This window comes from Conger conger, chromosome 8 (genome assembly GCF_963514075.1).
Source record: "Conger conger chromosome 8, fConCon1.1, whole genome shotgun sequence".
Lineage (NCBI taxonomy): Eukaryota > Metazoa > Chordata > Actinopteri > Anguilliformes > Congridae > Conger > Conger conger.
The window spans coordinates 4866291-4884867 of NC_083767.1; the positions used below are offsets into that span (position 1 = coordinate 4866291).

Genomic DNA, 18577 nt, shown 5'->3' on the forward strand with positions numbered 1-18577 from the left:
CCAGGGGCGAATCTGTAAAATGACTATCGCAAGTGAACATCATAGGCCAGTGGGAGAGCAGTATTCTGTTTACACACAAAACCCCATATATCTGACATTTTATACAGGACACAGGAACAGTTCCTAAAAGAACTGAGAGGCAAACATGTACATTCATACTGGAACATAAAGACACGCTAATGATGAGGTCAAACTGCTCATACATTCATCATGCATTATTAATACGGTGCTATTTTGAAAAGAAAAACAATAATCATATATGCTCTTTGGTGCTGGAAATGTAGGCAAAGCTAGTGAGTCATGCAGTACGCTCTCCAAAGACAGAGACTGATTACCTTCTCTTATACTGGCCTATATTCACACTGAAAGCAGACAAACACTCACATGCAAAAGCATTTTATGCAGCACCTTTGCGAAATAACTGAATTGTTTATTGCCAATATTTGACCTTTCTCCGACAGTACACTTTAATCATCAGCGCACATCATAGACAGATATAATAAAATGGGAATATGACAGTCATGACATCATCACAGCGAAGGACCTCCATCAATCATTGTGTAACTACAGGTAGAGCAGTGGCAGTGGTGGCTGCCGGACCAAATGTGGGTTAAATACCTAATCGTTTTCGGATTCAAGTGCTTTGACTGAGCTTGTCTGGTGTATAGGAACCTCTGAAATACTCTCAAAAAGGTTTGCCCCCGCCTTCTGGTCCTCTGGGTTGGCTCAATTGCACAAGGTAAGATCAATCGAGCACAGAAAAGGATTTACATTATATTACATTATTGGCATTTGGCAGACGCTCTTATCCAGAGCGACGTACAGTTGATTAGACTAAGCAGGAGACAATCCTCCCCTGGAGCAATGCAGGGCCTTGCTCAAGGGCCCAACGGCTGTGCGGATCTTATTGTGGCTACACCGGGATTAGAACCACCGAGCTTGCGTGTCCCAGTCCTTTACCTTAACCACTACGCTACAGGTCGCCCCTGTGATTCGCATCAAAAACAACACAGCATTTGACCCAGGTCTGTGGTGGAAAAAGCTTTCTGGCGAGCCACAGGGTTCTCGGAAATATGGCCAGAAAGCATCCAGCAATCACAACTGCTTTTGTTGTATAGGCTGTAATCAATGTACTCAGTGACCGCCGCTATGATTTGTCCTGTCTCTGAATGACTATTCCAGATTGCAGGTAATAAAATACGGGGCACTCAAAAGCAAAGCCTACAGATTTACCCTCACTCCAGGTATATATGCAAAACCTTCGACAGTACTGACAAGCAAAATAACTATGTAAGGACTCAGAGACAGCAGGAGTTTCCCACTCAACACAGAGAGCTCTTTGTATGCCTTATATGTATTCAGTGAGCACTTTATTAGGTATTTATTACACTTATTTTTGTTAGCCTTTTTGTTTTTCTGCTGCTATAGTCTATCCACTTAGACGCGTGTGTTCAGAGAGGCTCTTCCGCATACCCCTGTAATAATGTGTGGATATTTGCGTTAGTCACCTTCCTGTCTGGCCCTTCTCTTCTGACTTCTCCTATTAACAAGGTGTTTACGCCCACAGGACTGATGCAAACTGGATGTTTTTGTTTTTCACACCATTCTCTGCAAACTCTAGAGACTTGTGTGAAAGTCCCAGGAGATCAGTAGTTTCTGAGATACTCAAACCACGCTGTCTGGCACCAACAAACATTCCACGATCAAAGTCACTAAGATCACATTTCTTCCCCATTCTGAGATTTGGTATGAGCAACTTATCTATCCTCTTGACCAATGTCTTCATGCTGTTGCTGCCACATGATTGGCAGATTAAATATTTGCTTTAAGAAGCAGTGTACAGGTCTACCCAATAAAGTGCTCACTGAGTGTACTTTATAAATATATTGTGCATTTACTGCATTACTACAGACAAGGGCTCTCAAAAAAAACCTGGCTGTCCAAAAAATACAATCTAAATATAACTCTGAAACCACAATATTCTGCTTGTTATTGGTAAAGATTCTAAATAAATAAAAATACAAAAGACATTTCAGCTCTGTTTACCCTTATTATTTTAAATGAATCTGATGAAATAGGATGCTAATCGCGCTGCATTATTCAGACGAAAATGCTTTCACCATGGGCCGAGCAGCCAGCAGTACGACACTCGACGGGAGCAGGAATTACACTGAGAATATTTCAGCAAGTGGACCACTGCAGGGTACATTTCTGTAAAAAGTCTCTTTAAAAAGCCTGAGGACTGGGAGCCTCTCAGTGTCCATGCGACCGGATAATGCAGCACTATATTGTGACAGGGAATGGCCTCTTTATGGAGTTACATTTTTGGAGAGGTTTCAATACTTTTTCAAGATTCTAGTGTGCTTACCAAATACTCTCACATAGAAGTAACAATTATATGAGCAGTTAAATATACAGATATATTGCCAAGGCTCTTAAACCTCCAAATGTCGAAATACATAAATAAGTAAATACATGTTTTAATGTAATGGGAAGATTTGTTTCTCAGCTAGTTCATGTTTCCATGCCATTTCTCTACACTACATGCACTAACAGCAAGGTTATCAGTGGCTGAATTCTCGTTAATCTGTGACTAAGCATTGAATCAGCCTTGGCCTTTTCGTGCCTGAAATTCCTGAACGGATGGACAGACAGACAGACAGACAGACAGACAGACAGTTACTCGTTTTCATCGGAGAATGCGAGAAAGTGAACCATACGTGCTTGTTCTCTCTGATCCACAGCTGACACTTGTGTTTTAGGGTAAATAAATCTGTTACAATGTCTGCAGCGCTGTGAGACTGCAGTGTGTGCTCTGATTGGGCCTGTACAGACCAATGACAGTGCAGCGCTGTGAGACTGCAGTGTGTGCTCTGCTCTGATTGGGCCTGTACAGACCAATGACAGTGCAGCGCTGTGAGACTGCAGGGTGTGCTCTGCTCTGATTGGGCCTGTACAGACCAATGACAGTGCAGCGCTGTGAGACTGCAGGGTGTGCTCTACTCTGATTGGGCCTGTACAGACCAATGACAGTGCAGCGCTGTGGGACTGCAGGGTGTGCTCTGCTCTGATTGGGCCTGTACAGACCAATGACAGTGCAGCGCTGTGAGACTGCAGGGTGTGCTCTGCTCTGATTGGGCCTGTACAGACCAATGACAGTGCAGCGCTGTGAGACTGCAGGGTGTGCTCTGCTCTGATTGGGCCTGTACAGACCAATGACAGTGCAGCGCTGTGGGACTGCAGGGTGTGCTCTACTCTGATTGGGCCTGTACAGACCAATGACAGTGCAGCGCTGTGAGACTGCAGGGTGTGCTCTGCTCTGATTGGGCCTGTACAGACCAATGACAGTGCAGCGCTGTGAGACTGCAGGGTGTGCTCTGCTCTGATTGGGCCTGTACAGACCAATGACAGTGCAGCGCTGTGGGACTGCAGGGTGTGCTCTACTCTGATTGGGCCTGTACAGACCAATGACAGTGCAGCGCTGTGGGACTGCAGGGTGTGCTCTGCTCTGATTGGGCCTGTACAGACCAATGACAGTGCAGCGCTGTGAGACTGCAGGGTGTGCTCTGCTCTGATTGGGCCTGTACAGACCAATGACAGTGCAGTGCTGTGAGACTGCAGGGTGTGCTCTGCTCTGATTGGGCCTGTACAGACCAATGAGAGCTCACCACTGGGTTCACAAGGGCCCAGGGAGCTGGAGGTCTAAAGGTACAATCGGTCATTTCGGACTCCTAACAGTCAAGAGAGGAATTGCAGCAAAAAACACCCTCAAACCACAACACTGTTTATCCCTCCCCCTTCTGTGTAAACGCGCTGACGTTGAAACGCCATTGGCTATGGCAATTATAACCAATTTTCAACCAATGAGCTTGGATTATTGTACAGCTGTACAATGTTTTGGCACAGAGTGTCGGTGCATCAACTGTACATTTTTAAACCCGAATTTAAGGACTATAAACACAGGCAGAGGGTGAGTCAACATGTCAGAGAGCCTTTTTCAATGATAGGAAGGGATTTACAGTGGAAATGTTTCAATATTACCTATTTTAGCTTGAAAAAAATATGTGACTTCTTTTCAGTGCGTGACTTGAACTTGCCTAGCTCCACAATATAATGAGGACTGAAGGAACGGGGGAGGCGTGAAGGAGGCGTTTGATTGGTGGTGGGTGGACTGTGTGTGCCGTGCGTCTGTGGCGTGATCTAATTAAAGGAGCCCACGTGTAACTTCCTGCTCAGAAGGACGACGGTAATAAACAAGCACCCAGCTGCCCCACAACACCTGCTGAAGAGGAGACTCCACTGCGTGCAGACACTCATAATAACGCCTCATTCCTTATTTTATTTATTTAATTTATTTTCCGTGACTAAACCGGCTCGTATGCCTTTCCTTACACAAGCGAACGGCTAATTCATCTGTCATCTCGGAAAGGAAATGAAGCCCCTTGCACCTGAAACAAACTGCGTACGCATTCTTCCCACCTCAAAAGGGAACTGATTAAATGCATAAATCCATTTCAAAGAGTATTCTTCTCGGCATAATTATTTTATCCTCACCAGTGCGTACAGAAGAACGATTAGATAATCTCAGTTTCCGTGCTGCTAGCTGCTCTCATATACACCACTTTTATTAGAAAGAATCCATGTCCACAAAAAAGACAGAAGAAAGGATATCCCACAATGCCGTGCTGCTCAGTTGGTGTGAAATAATTAGATGTTCATTGGTGAGACAGTTATGGATGTAAACAACAACAACAAAAAGTTTTTGGCATAAGCTTTATTACCATTTATGTATTTTTTGTACCCATTACCTGATGGGTATGATGATTAATTACCATCTGTCTTCTGAATTGACAGTTCTTTGGCTTTTCCCATGCTGATGGCTGACAAAGAGATGCTTGTTACCTCATCTATAGCAACAGGAAGTGGTAGAATGACACAATATAGATCGAGATTAACGGAATTAAAGTCAATTTTATTTCATGAGTAAATGTTTTTAAATAAAGGTAAATAGTTATAGATCATTATCCATGTCGTTTATTATACACAGCCTTTTTTCTCCATTTTTATGACGGGTGCCAATAATTCCGTAGCTGACTGACGGAGAAGATCTCGTCCTGGATGCAGTTCAAACCTCTGAACTGAATTCTGCCCGTCCTTTCTGCAAATAACCTCACAGTTACAGTAGCAATCCTGTTTAACTGCAAGCCAGTCATTATGTTTGCAATAACTGGAATGGCCGTACTTAAAAGGCTGATTGGTTCAGGACACCTCTCTACTTACAGAGCATGTTTAAAAAGATTCTACTTCCTTTTTCACTAGAGTTACAGCCCTTCTCCATTGTCGGATATAAAAGTTGCATGTGTCTAAGCAAATACTCTTCATAATAATAATAATTATAATTACTGCAACTGCTTTAATTTTCCCCATCGTTAAATATGATTTGTGATTTAATACAGTGGTGTGCCCATGGGTGACGACCTACAAAAAATGACAGTACATACACAGAGCCCACCCAGTCTGAGACAGGCAGTCCTTTCTCATCACCATTGAAAATGATTGATCGCTCACTTATTTGACACTTGACACCCTGAATCTGACTGGACGTGCAGTTGAGACCTGTCTCTGTGAGCAGAGCACATGAGTTATGTGGGCTATAACTTCATCTAGTGATGAAGCTGCATTGTGCCCATAATGCACTGTTCCAGTACAGTGAGTTCAGTGTTCGCAAACTATTCTACACAGTGGAACATCATAACAATACCTTCCCATTGCACGTGATATCGGAATGAATGAATGAATTATTATCATTATTATTATTATTATTATTATTATTATTATTATTATTATATCACTGGAAGAACCATAAAAACATAAAGTTAAAGTTTAATTTAATTTAAACTGATCTGTTTGGCTGCACACTGACAGGAAAGAATTGATATGGTCACATTGCTGGCAAGGAGACAATTGTTTCTTCTTGCGACAGTATGTTAGATAAGATATAATGAAACTGAAAAAAGCAAATAAAGAAAACATCATCCCACTGAACTGTACTTGGTGCCTAATTGAATCTGTTCACAGAGCATCTTATAAACTCTTCCGGCTGAATTTATGATTGATTATATCATTCAAACATGCGTTGTTTAATGCTTGTATTCACTGATACAATTCCTGAATTAAATTTACCTATTTCACTTTCATTTACGAGTCAGACATTACAGTCAGTCAACACTGCCAGGCTTGTGGTCGTATTTTTCCTCATCTCAGCTTTCGACCACTGCAACTCTTTCAAAATGGGCGTCAGTGTAGCGGTTGTCTCTCTCTTGCCCTGCGTGGCCCTTCCCTGGCTCTTCAGTTTCTGAGTGACAGCCTAATCCTGGCAGAGCTAGGTGGTATGAGACACCCACCCACTCCATAATGGCTGACCTGATCTAGCTCAGAGGGACATTCAGCAGCTTTGACAGTTCTTATACCCTCTCCTGATCGGGGCATTTCTACAACTTTATCCCTCAGCTATTTCAAAAGCTCCTTGGCCTCCATCCTTGAACCGTTGCTAGAAACTCACTACCTGACAGAATAAGAGGAATTTAATTTCATTCATTTCTTTCTTTTTTGGAATGGTTAACTTACACGACTGCACACAGACACATTCCTCGGTACTATAATACAGGTTTGTTCACCTGAACGAATTGAGATTTTCCTTTATTATCGGGTTCCATAATTCAGGTTTGAACATTCCTCCAATGAAGATATCTTGTTATAATTGAAAATTTAATTTTAATTGATTATTGATTTCTTTTGCCTCGACAGTGTGGAGTAGGCTGTACAGATCAGACACATTCATATTCTCACTTGAAAGTGCTACCAGTTCCAGCTGTGGACAGTAAATAGTTAAATCATTTCTGCAGAAGGACACTGCCTTACTTTCACACAAAATAAATAATTAATAAAAATAAAAATGTACATTCATATATAAACGTGCAAGGTGTGGACAGATTTTGTCCCAGGCTGTTACATACAGTATATCCTCACTGGTTTGTGAATGAGTTGGCCAGGCCAGGTCTGCACTATTACGCACATAAATCAGTTGAATGCACTTATGTTCGCCTATATCATACGTTTCCCTTCATAAGAGTGGCTGCTAAATGACTGTAATGCAATGTCAAGTCATAATCCACTTCAGCAAAATGCCATTCATGGGTAACATGGCATTGTCCGCACACCCCTGCAACAGAGCTTTAGCCAGGACGACGTAAGGGCAGAACTTTCGTGCCTTAATCCAAAAGCTACAAGTGGATGAGAGGGGCAATAAATTATCATTAACATTCCTGTGATCTAACAGGCCATTCTGCGGTGGCAGGCCACCAATCTGCCAGCCGGCTCTGCTGTAAATTACACATCAAGACGTCCTGTAATGCGCTGACATCACCTGACACAGCGCACCTCTAATGGACGGCCCGTAAGCCTCGCATTATTTGGCTATTAATTACTCATTTCACGTCTGTGTGCCAAGAACGTCAGAGCAGGAGACAACAAATCACTGCACACAGGGCCTGAAGCTGAATGAAGAGCCGGGAGACTCCTCAAACCACACCATCTCAACCCATCCCACACCATCTCAACCCATCCCACATCATCTCAACCCAACACCATCTCACACCATCTCAACCCATCCCACATCATCTCAACCCCACACCATCTCACACCATCCCAACCCATCCCACACCATCTCAACCCATCCCACACCATCTCAACCCCACACCATCCCACACCATCTCAACCCATCCCACATCATCTCAACCCCACACCATCTCACACCATCTCAACCCATCTCAACCCATCCCACATCATCTGAACCCATCCCACACCATCTCAACCCCACACCATCCCACACCATCTCAACCCATCCCACACCATCTCAACCCATCCCACATCATCTCAACCCCACACCATTCCACACCATCTCAACCCATCCCACACCATCTCAACCCCACACCATCCCACACCATCTCAACCCATCCCACACCATCTCAACCCCACACCATCCCACACCATCTCAGCCCATCCCACACCATCTCAACCCCACACCATCCCACACCATCTCAACCCATCCCACACCATCTCAACCCCACACCATCCCACACCATCTCAACCCATCCCACACCATCTCAACCCCACACCATCCCACACCATCTCAACCCCACACCATCCCACACCATCTCAACCCATCCCACATCATCTCAACCCAACACCATCTCACACCATCTCAACCCATCCCACATCATCTCAACCCCACACCATCTCACACCATCTCAACCCATCTCAACTCATCCCACACCATCTCACCCCACATCATCTCAACCCATCCCACACCATCTCAACCCCACACCATCCCACACCATCTCAACCCATCTCAACCCATCCCACATCATCTCAACCCAACACCATCTCACACCATCCCACATCATCTCAACCCAACACCATCTCACACCATCTCAACCCATCTCAACTCATCCCACACCATCTCACCCCACATCATCTCAACCCATCCCACACCATCTCAACCCACACCATCCCAACCCCACACTATCTCAACCCATACCCACATCATCTCAACCCATCCCACACCATCTCAACCCATCTCACCCCCACACCATCCCACACCATCTCAACCCATCCCACACCATCCCCACCTCCCCCATGGAAGTCCAGCTGGGAAGGCAAGGGCTTAGTAAATGCAATGCTTAGGTTGAGTGAGTGTGTGTGCATACAATTGTTATGTGTTTTAGCCGTTTTTGGCACTGAGACAGTTGAGGTTTAATACAACTTGGTGCAGGAAACCAACTCCATAAAATCACAAGGAGAAAAACAGAGAAAAAGAGAATTGAGAGAGAGACAGAAAGATTGAGAGAGGGAGGGAGAGGGAATGAGAGAAAGAGAGAGAGACAGAAAGATTGAGAAAGGGAGAGGGAATGAGAGAAAGAGAGAGAGACAGCAAGAAAGATTGAGAGAGGGAGAGGGAATGAGAGAAAGAGAGAGAGCTGCTATTCTGCTGGTGGGTAAGAGCCTTAGGTGTGGCTTAAAACAGTGACATGCTGGGAGCTGGATGATGTGATAATACAAAGCTCTCAGCCACATCTCTAATGGTGCTGATAAGGGAGAATTCACAACTTCAAAGTAACCACAGTGTCTCAGATTTTTCTGCTGATAAAACCCAAACTCAAGTTGCAATGGGTCAAGAAAGTTCACAAAAGCAATTTTAATTCAAGGGACAGGGGCTGTAACTAAAAACTCAAACTTAGAAAAAAAAGAAACAGAAGTGTTTTTTTTTTTTTTTAATCTAAATTTCCCCCCTTTCCTGCATTAGAGGCATAGAATAATTGAAGGCTCCATGCAGATACAGCTCTGCTCGCGCTGAATGCGATTCTGCGGCGGCCGACAGGATGTGATATCATTATCGCCATTTTAAAAGCTGTGCGGTTCTAAAAGGATTTTTCATCTCATCACGTGCAACACCTCCTCATCAGAACCTGACAACCCCGCGACACGGGAGGCAGTGAGCTGGGCGTAATTCTGTAGAACAAGCGCACCTGCTGTCCAGAATCTGCAGGGCTGAACAGCTGTGGGCAGGTAAAGCAGAAGGCCCGCTGAATGGCATTTCCGGTATACTGCCAAATGCTACGCTAGCGCATTTCACCACAGACGGCAACAACAACAACTTCATATCCTTCCACTTCATTCAAGCGTTCTACAACTTTGAATGGCAAGTAAAACACGGCTTATTGTTCCAGAAACATCCGCATAACCTCCTCATCCTTATTTCACATACAGTAGCAGCGATGAACAACCATTCACATTATAATGTGAAGCCTGTGGAGCTAAGCTAGTTCAGGCAGACAACTCGAGAAGCACCGCCCCCTCACATGATGCTTACGTCCAATGGGAGGGGCTATAAAAACCACCAACCTTACCTGTTCAGGCCCTCCCTCATTTAGCTAGCTGCGCCACCACACTGCGCTGAATTGTTTGTATTGCCCTGCTCAGGAAATCATGCAAGAGCTGCCCTGCTGCCTGGCTCTTTCTGCATCCAAAAGCCATAGCGCTGCCTGGTTCTTTCTGCACGCTAAAGCCAAGCGCCGCCTGGTTCATTCTGCATGCTAAAGCCATAGCACTGCCTGGCTCTTTCTGCATGCTAAAGCCATAGCGCTACCTGGCTCTTTCTGCATGCTAAAGCCATAGCGCTGCCTGGCTCTTTCTGCATGCTAAAGCCATAGCACTGCCTGGCTCTTTCTGCATGCTAAAGCCATAGCGCTGCCTGGCTCATTCTGCATGCTAAAGCCATAGCACTGCCTGGCTCTTTCTGCATGCTAAAGCCATAGCGCTGCCTGGCTCATTCTGCATGCTAAAGCCATAGCGCTGCCTGGCTTTTTCTGCATGCTAAAGCTATAGCGCTACCTGGCTTTTTCTGCATGCTAAAGCCATAGCGCTACCTGGCTTTTTCTGCATGCTAAAGCCATATCATCGCCTGGCTCTTTCTGCATGCTAAAGCCATAGCGCTACCTGGCTTTTTCTGCATGCTAAAGCCATATCACCGCCTGGCTCTTTCTGCATGCTAAAGCCATAGTGCTGCCTGGCTCATTCTGCATGCTAAAGCCATAGCGCTGCCTGGCTTTTTCTGCATTATAAAGCCATAGCGCTACCTGGCTTTTTCTGCATGCTAAAGCCATATCACCGCCTGGCTCTTTCTGCATGCTAAGGCCATAGCGCAGCCTGACTCTTTCTGCATGCTAAAGCCATAGTGCTGCCTGGCTCATTCTGCATGCTAAAGCCATAGCGCTGCCTGGCTTTTTCTGCATGCTAAAGCCATATCACCGCCTGGCTCTTTCTGCTGCACTGCTCATTTTGGTGTGCTGCCGTTGCCTGTATAGCCTGCTATTGCCGCTAGCTGCTAGCATTGGCTTGAATTGTCCCGCTTATTCCTGAAACATGCCTTTTTCTTTGTGCTCCCACCACCACCCAAACAACCACCGGTGAGCTCTGCTTCTCAAGATCCCCATGAGGCGGGGGGGGGATTGTAATCACTCCCTGTTTTGGCAGTCTTACAACAGGGAGCGATCAGAGGCAGAGCCTTGACACCAAGTTTGCATTTACATCAAAGATCAATAAATATTACTTAATTCATCGTTGAGTTGTCTGACTGAACTGTGGTAGAGATGAACAACAATTCACATACTGTAGCAGTTCATCAAGTGCAGCAATCGCTGAAACCAGGGGCCGATGACTTCCCCCTGTCCGACGGACGCATTTGCAAGTCCAGCCACAGAACTCGGATATCAGACCGAATTACAGAGTCTCACAGGTCCTGACATGCAAATCAGCGACAGAACGAGAGGAATGAACGAACGAATAAAACAAAGCAGCTGCCAGAACTCCGCAGACGGTATCAGGCGTGATTAAGCTGCTCCCGCGGCCGGCGTTCTGTCCAACGGCGGCCAAATTACCCAAGTCGTTCTGTAGCGGCGTGTCGGAGCGCACCTTTCCCGGCCTGCCAGCGGAGACGCGAGGGCTTTGATCTTCTGCAGCCAGCGGTGAATTTTCACCGCACCTCAGTGGAGATCTAAAATCCGTGGCAGGATTACTCATGAGCCCCCCTGCCCGGTGGGCCGCACGCGATTTTCATTTTAAGGAAGTGTTCGGGACCGCAGGGGGTGGTTACGACTGACCCTCTTAACCGGCACCGCATACCTGCCCTGCCTTTGGAGTAGAAATTAAATGTGGTGTTTTGGTCAATTTCCTCTGCATGCTTGTTTGCCTTTGACATCCGTTGCAAACATTGAGCATAACGTTGACCAGGTCTTGCGAATCGGGGGTTGCGTAGCACTTTTCATATTCGGCCCTGAAGACTCCTTAAAATAACATTCCCTGCATTGTCAAAATGTATAATTTAATCATTTGTCTTGCACTTGGCGTGACTGTGGCCAATAAATACAGCCAATACAATTCCAGGAATTTCTTTCCCTAATGCAGGAATATTAGGAATGCCTGTCTGTAATGCCCCTTTCTCCATGAGCTCTGTGTTATTGGATTCTAAGCTGGATTTGAGCCAAGGTCAAAACCCAGGTCAGGCCTGCATCTGCCCTTACAATTCATACATACCCCACCACACGGCACAATGCATACACACCACACCACACGGCAAGTCGGCAGGGACTCAGAGCCCTGAGCTAAAGGGAAGGGAATCACTGCGAAAATGATTTAAAGGAAATCTCAAACATGCTTCCCTGCAACGGAAAAGCCTCCCGACACAAGTGAGGAAGAAGCTTTTGTGAGCACAATCTTTTTATTTAGTTTATTTTAAGTGGCTCTTAGCTGTGGGTAAAATAGAATATATACCATAGAAGCCGAAAGTTCAAGGCGAGGATTCAAATTTGCATTTTTATTGACATTTATCCAGTCTGTACACCCAATTAAAAACACTAAGTCAGGTTGTTATTGGACGGTTGAAGATAAAGTCATATAACTGGATATAGGGTTAGGGGGACGGCTTTTTCCCATGCACACTGCTCCGTCTCCACAAACAGAGCCAGAGGAAAATCGTGTTTAATTAAGCAAATCTCTCCTGGTGTTGACAGACTTGGGTCGCTTGGCCGTTACGAACAATCCCACTTCATTACAGAGGCTGGCGGATTTGGGGCGTGGCCGTGTCCTGCCAACCAGCGGTGGGAAGGGGAATGGAGAGCAAGGCAGGGTGGGGGGGAGCAGGGCAGGGCAGGGCGGGGGGGAGAGGAGGGGGGGAGAGGAGCGCAGGGTGGCTTACAGCAGGGAGCAGCACACATGACGCTAAGAAATAAAGGTATGAAAAGGGCCTATAAAGATACAAATGCTTGTCACTGGGACGGCACCTGATAGGTACATAAAACTGTACCCCGAGCCAGCAACGTATAATTACTTTGTGCCTTTCAGCCAGGCTGAAACACTGAGTGCAGTTACTCTTTCAAGCAGGATCTGTGATTTCTGCTGTCAGGACTACAGATGCAAGCTATTGATCTCTGAGTACTCCTGTTTTCCATTCATAACACGGTACATACAGTAGACATACGCACACATAATGTGATATCGATCAAACATTCCAAGAGAACACTCAACATCAATTGGATAACCTTTGAAAAAAAAAGAAGAAAATTCATCACATCTGCTTATGAAACTTAACTTATTTTCTTAACTTTCATGTATTTACTACATATATATTTTTTCCAGAGCTAAACCTTATGTGAGCACACGGTAATAGTTAAATTCAACCTACAAGCTGCCTTTTGGACACACCAAATAATTTCTCTTTAAATTGAATAATCAATACAGTTCTAAAAAGAAAAATGAAATCATAAAAGCAAAGGGAGATATAATACTGTATAGCTGAGTTTTTGGGAGCAAAATTACCATGAATAATAGCATAAAGGCCATTTTATGGCATCGATGAGCAACGCTATCTGTTGCCTTTATTTATTCACAGATTATTACACAGGGCTGGGTGGGACCCAGCGACATGTCTTCGCAGTGATTACACATTTACGCTTGAGGAATCTAAAGTCCCAACCACTCCACATCTACGCAGCGAAGCAGTACCTAATATCCGTCCATCCGTTACCTAACCCGCTTGTTCCCGGTCAGGGTCGAGTGGGGGGCTGGGGCCTATCCCAGCATGCACTGGGAGAGACAGGCCACCAATCCATCTCAGGGTGTGCACACACCACTCACTCACTCTCTCATATCTAGGCTCTCCGATTAGCCTAGCCTGCATGTCTCCGGACTGTGGGAGGGAAACCAGAGCACCCAGAGGAAACCAGACGTGAGGAGAACATGCAAACCCCACACAGAAAGACCCAGGGATTTTAACCTGGCCCAGGACCTTCTTGCTATGAGGGGACAATACTACCCCCTGCACCACCATGCAGCACCAGTAACTAATATACAATCTTGAATAGCCTACCGGAACATGCATTCCCGTACAGATTATGCCATCTTTTGCGTACTGCTGCTTTCAGTTCCCACTGCATGATACTGAATGTTTCTTTAAAGAAATTGAACCGCATGAAACATGGCAAAGTCTGCTACTGTCAAAACGTTACGCAGAACTTTACAAATTGCCTTTCCTACTGTACGCCTGTGACCATCTCTGTGTTCTAACACTGCACTTGTCCCTCTGGAGCAATGAAAAGCTTTATGGGTCATTGAAACCGTGGCACACGGACACTGTTTATCCCACCAGTGCTAACTTCCTGCAGCAGGTTTATACCTCTCCACCATGAGCCAGGCGCTAGCTGGGCAGCGCAGAGCGATAAACCCGCACACTCTCCAGGACATGACCAGCACTTTATAACCACTCTCCTCGACCCGCTGGAGTGAGGCTGGAATTGATGCCGGTGGTTCAAACCGGCAATTTGCACATAAACTAGAGCCAGGGAAACGCCCGGTGAGAATCTGACTAATGCTCAAACTGCCTGATCTTTCAGGTGCCGATACCACGGCGAGTGTCCGTCCCAGAAGGTACACTGAGAGCGTCTCGAGATCTCTTTCCAGGACCAAATTTCCGCTTCAAATTCCGACTGGAAGCATCTCCCATTAGCCTTTGGGTAAGGACTTGTTCTCAGGGTAATACGGAAGAAGTGGAGTCAAGGTGAGTACATTGAGGATATTATTATTACCATTCTTTTTTGGTTTTCCATACTCCAAGAAACTTAATTTGTAATTTGGAGTTTTAGCCTATCCAAGGGGTCAGTCTCCGCTATCTCACTTCAGCCATTCAGGCTCAATATGGAGCAGTTTTTGTATTCTCAATAGCTGTATTAAAATGTAAAATGAGGAAGAAGAAATATCACACAATCAACCTGCTCACCTTGGTAAGTTGGAAAATAGAAATAGAAATAGAAAACTTGGAAATAGAAACTCTCATGGCAATTTGGGCTCCTATGTAACAATGCACTGAAATTGAGGGCGAAAGGTATTCTTTGCTTGAAGGGCTAATGTTGGCTAGCGGGCTAACACCCAGACCACAGTAGATGCAAGCAAAGGAGTATAATAAGTCCTTTAATCCTTTACCAGAGCTGAAAAATAAACTATGTTAGGTCTCATAAGTGACTCCCAATGAAAGTGCCCATGCATGCAGTCGCTATGAACACACACACATTTTTGGGACAAAATGGAAATGTAGGTGGGTAGAGACACACACACACACATACACACACACACACACACATACACACACATACACACACACACGCACATACACACACACACACACACACATACACACACACACACGCACATACACACACGCACATACACACACACACGCACATTTGGGAGAGAAGGGTAATGTAGGTGGGTTGAGAAAGTAAAGGTGGAGACATATTACATTTCTCCCTGCATAAGAATTCAGTTGTCTGAAGAGCGATGTTCTTGAATGCACTCTACAGTACATCATTGAGGGGTCCCTCCCTTTGTCCAAAGGGAACTCGAGCTCTTGTGAATTGCGACTCTCTCTGGGTGAAAAGAGCTCGCCGAAAGAGAGTGCTACTTCATAAAAAGCACACGCCATTTCTCCATATTCAAAATCCGTAAAATTTGCACTGAGGTCACGCAAGAATGGTCTGCTTGAAGAGCTAATAGCATCTAATAAATAGGAGCCATTCTGACGGCCGTTGTGCCAGAGTCCTACCTCCACGCTGACGCACAGAGAATTCAGCGGAGGGTTTCAAAGCCGCCTGATTGAATAACGCCACAGGAATTTTGACTTGTGACAAAAAGAGAGAAGAAAAGAAACTGAAATATCCGTATGCGAGTATCGGGCTATTACGCTGCCAGGCCTTCTCAAAGGCAGCTATTATGATGCTTCATTCTCCTGAGACCCAAGAGGAAAAAACTGGACTTTTTTTTAAATTTAATCTTTTTCACATAATACACATGTCATGATGACAAAAACATGTTGCAGTGAAGACTTTTTTAAAATATACGCTCACTGAGCACTTCATTAGGAACATTTTTACTTTATTACACCTACATATTCATGCGATTATCTAATCGCCAATTGTATGGCAGTGGTGCACTGCATACAATCATGTAGACACGGGTCAGGAGCTTCAGGTAATGTGCAGATCACATTTATTCCCCATTCCGATGGTCGATCGAAGTGACTTTGACCGTGGAATGATTGCTGGCGGCAGACAGGGTGGTTTGAGTGTCTCAGAAACTATGCGACTTGCAAAGAATTGTGCAAAAAAACAAAAACAAAAAAAATACAGTGAGCAGCCGTTCTAAGTGGATAGGCATCAGCAGTAGAAGTCTAAAAAAGAAGTCTAATAAAAACCTCATTAAGTGCTCAGAGAGTGTATATTTTATTTAAATGTAACTGAATGTCCCGTATGTGGGGAAGACTGTATCGAGCTCAGGGAAGCCTGAATGTAATGTCCTGGTTGGAGGACGTAGGGTCTTGGGAGGTTAAAGTGACATATGTTCTGAACAAGAGGACCAGGAGCAGGTGTCTGTGGGAGGGGAAATGACCTCGTTTGACTGCCTTTTCTCATTAACCCAGCGGATATGCCCGTGCGAGTGCTTCCCACAACAGATTCTGTGACGATTGAAATATGGTAAGCAACAGGACACCAGGATTTCTGCGCTCAGGTGGGGGATAGGGGGTTGAAGAAAAAGGTCCAGTCGGAACCAATAGCAGAATATCATTCCAAACAGAACATCCGCTGTAGCAGGCCTTAAAATAAATTAAGCCTGGGTGGTTTGTCTTAGGTAAACGCTTGCTTATGCAAGAGCTTCTAACTTTCTTCTTTGACCAATGAACTGCGAAAAAATAAAAAAAATAAAGTCAAATACTAGGATACAACGCAAAGGATCCTGCGTCTTGTGCCCACGGAGCATGGCAGGTGGGCTCACTGCAGTGTGGACATCATCTCTCTGGGAACGCTAACGCTAACCCTGTTTACATCTCAGGGGCTCATCTGCACATGCTCAGTACATTATTACATTATTGGCATTTGGCAGACGCTCTTATCCAGAGCGACGTACAGTTTATTAGACTAAGCAGGAGACAATCCTCCCCTGGAGCAATGCAGGGTTAAGGGCCTTGCTCAAGGGCCCAACGGCTGTGCGGATCTTATTGTGGCTACACCGGGATTAGAACCACCGACCTCACATGTCCCAGTCACTTACCTTAACCACTACGCTACAGGCCGCCAGTAAGCACACAACATTAACCACACTCTCTTTCTATTTACTGTTGCTTGGTTACCACACACACAAAAAAAAAAATAAAGACACATTAGTGTAAACAACATCTCTTCTCAAGTTGACTTAAAGGCAGTCCGGACACTCATTTCTTTTTAGTTGAAACCATGTTGGTTTTTTACTGGGCAACTTATCCTGGTAACCAGGTAACAAGATTTTACTTTATTATTAAGTCTGAGCCTGACCAATCAGAGTGCTGAACTGACTGTTATGTCCAACCACATTTAACTAATAATTAATACAATGATGTAGCTATAGTCTCATAGTTATGGTCTTGAAGCAAGACTCAGGGTTGTCTCTCGCACTTCAGGTTCAGAGCCCTAACCCCTGAATTAATTGTTTGGAGTTCATTAACACAGACAAAGAATTCATCTTATTTATTAATGTTTTTTTCCCTCCTACTCAGCAACCTCCCCTTAGCACACTGAGGGTCAGTCCACTGAATGGATCTTGGCAGGAAATCCCTACGGAACGAAATCCACTACTCCTTGATGATCAATGAAAACAAAGTCGAAAGAGTATCCCCCAGGTAATTTCTTGTAGTGCAACTCCCAAATGCATGTAGAAGCGTCGGTTAATATGAGATCATTTAATAAAGCTTGGCCCACCACACATCCAGTCTTAAAATGCAGAACTACACTCAGCAAATCGCTTTGCCCTCACAGAAACTCCCTTTTCATCCACAGGAAGGGCATAGTTCATTGCTACCTCACTTGAAAGACGCTCTCTCTTTTACACAAGATGCCTGTTCAGCTCATGTAAGCATGGGGGATGTGGTGGGAGGGACATGTACTGCATAATCAAGTGTATAATTTAAAGCGTGACACTGTACCAAGCCATGTAATACAACAAAAATATATACTATGTAGTTATGTCAGACAAAAAATGACCGTCAAAAAACATATTTAGTGAACTGCACACAACAAAAGCACACGTAAGTGTTACTCTGAAGCACGGTACAAGAGTGACGTGAAGTCATAACCAGTTCAAGCGACACCATCATGGGAAATCCAAATGATTTCCAAACCTCCAAACCAGGTTAATCGAGAGAACAAGTACGTCATAAAAATAGTCACAAAACTCTCTAACTAATGAATTCTCTAACTTATTAATTGAATTGTGCATTCAATCATTTATTTGGTTTCCTTAAACAGGAATATTGACCACGAGCACAGATTACCCCTTAATGTCAGGGGAAAGCCTGTTCAGAGAATTGGTTTTATATCGGTATGGAGTACTGTCCCCTATAGAGTACTGTGATAAATAAATATATTAATGAATACATTAA

General features: G+C 44.7%; 1 protein-coding gene across 1 annotated transcript in view; it reads right to left on the reverse strand.

The window, feature by feature from the left end:
- The window catches only part of LOC133134670 (adhesion G protein-coupled receptor L3-like), a 177167-nt gene that overhangs the window by 87533 nt on the left and 71057 nt on the right, over nt 1-18577 (reverse strand). The gene's annotated exons all lie outside the window — the stretch shown is intronic.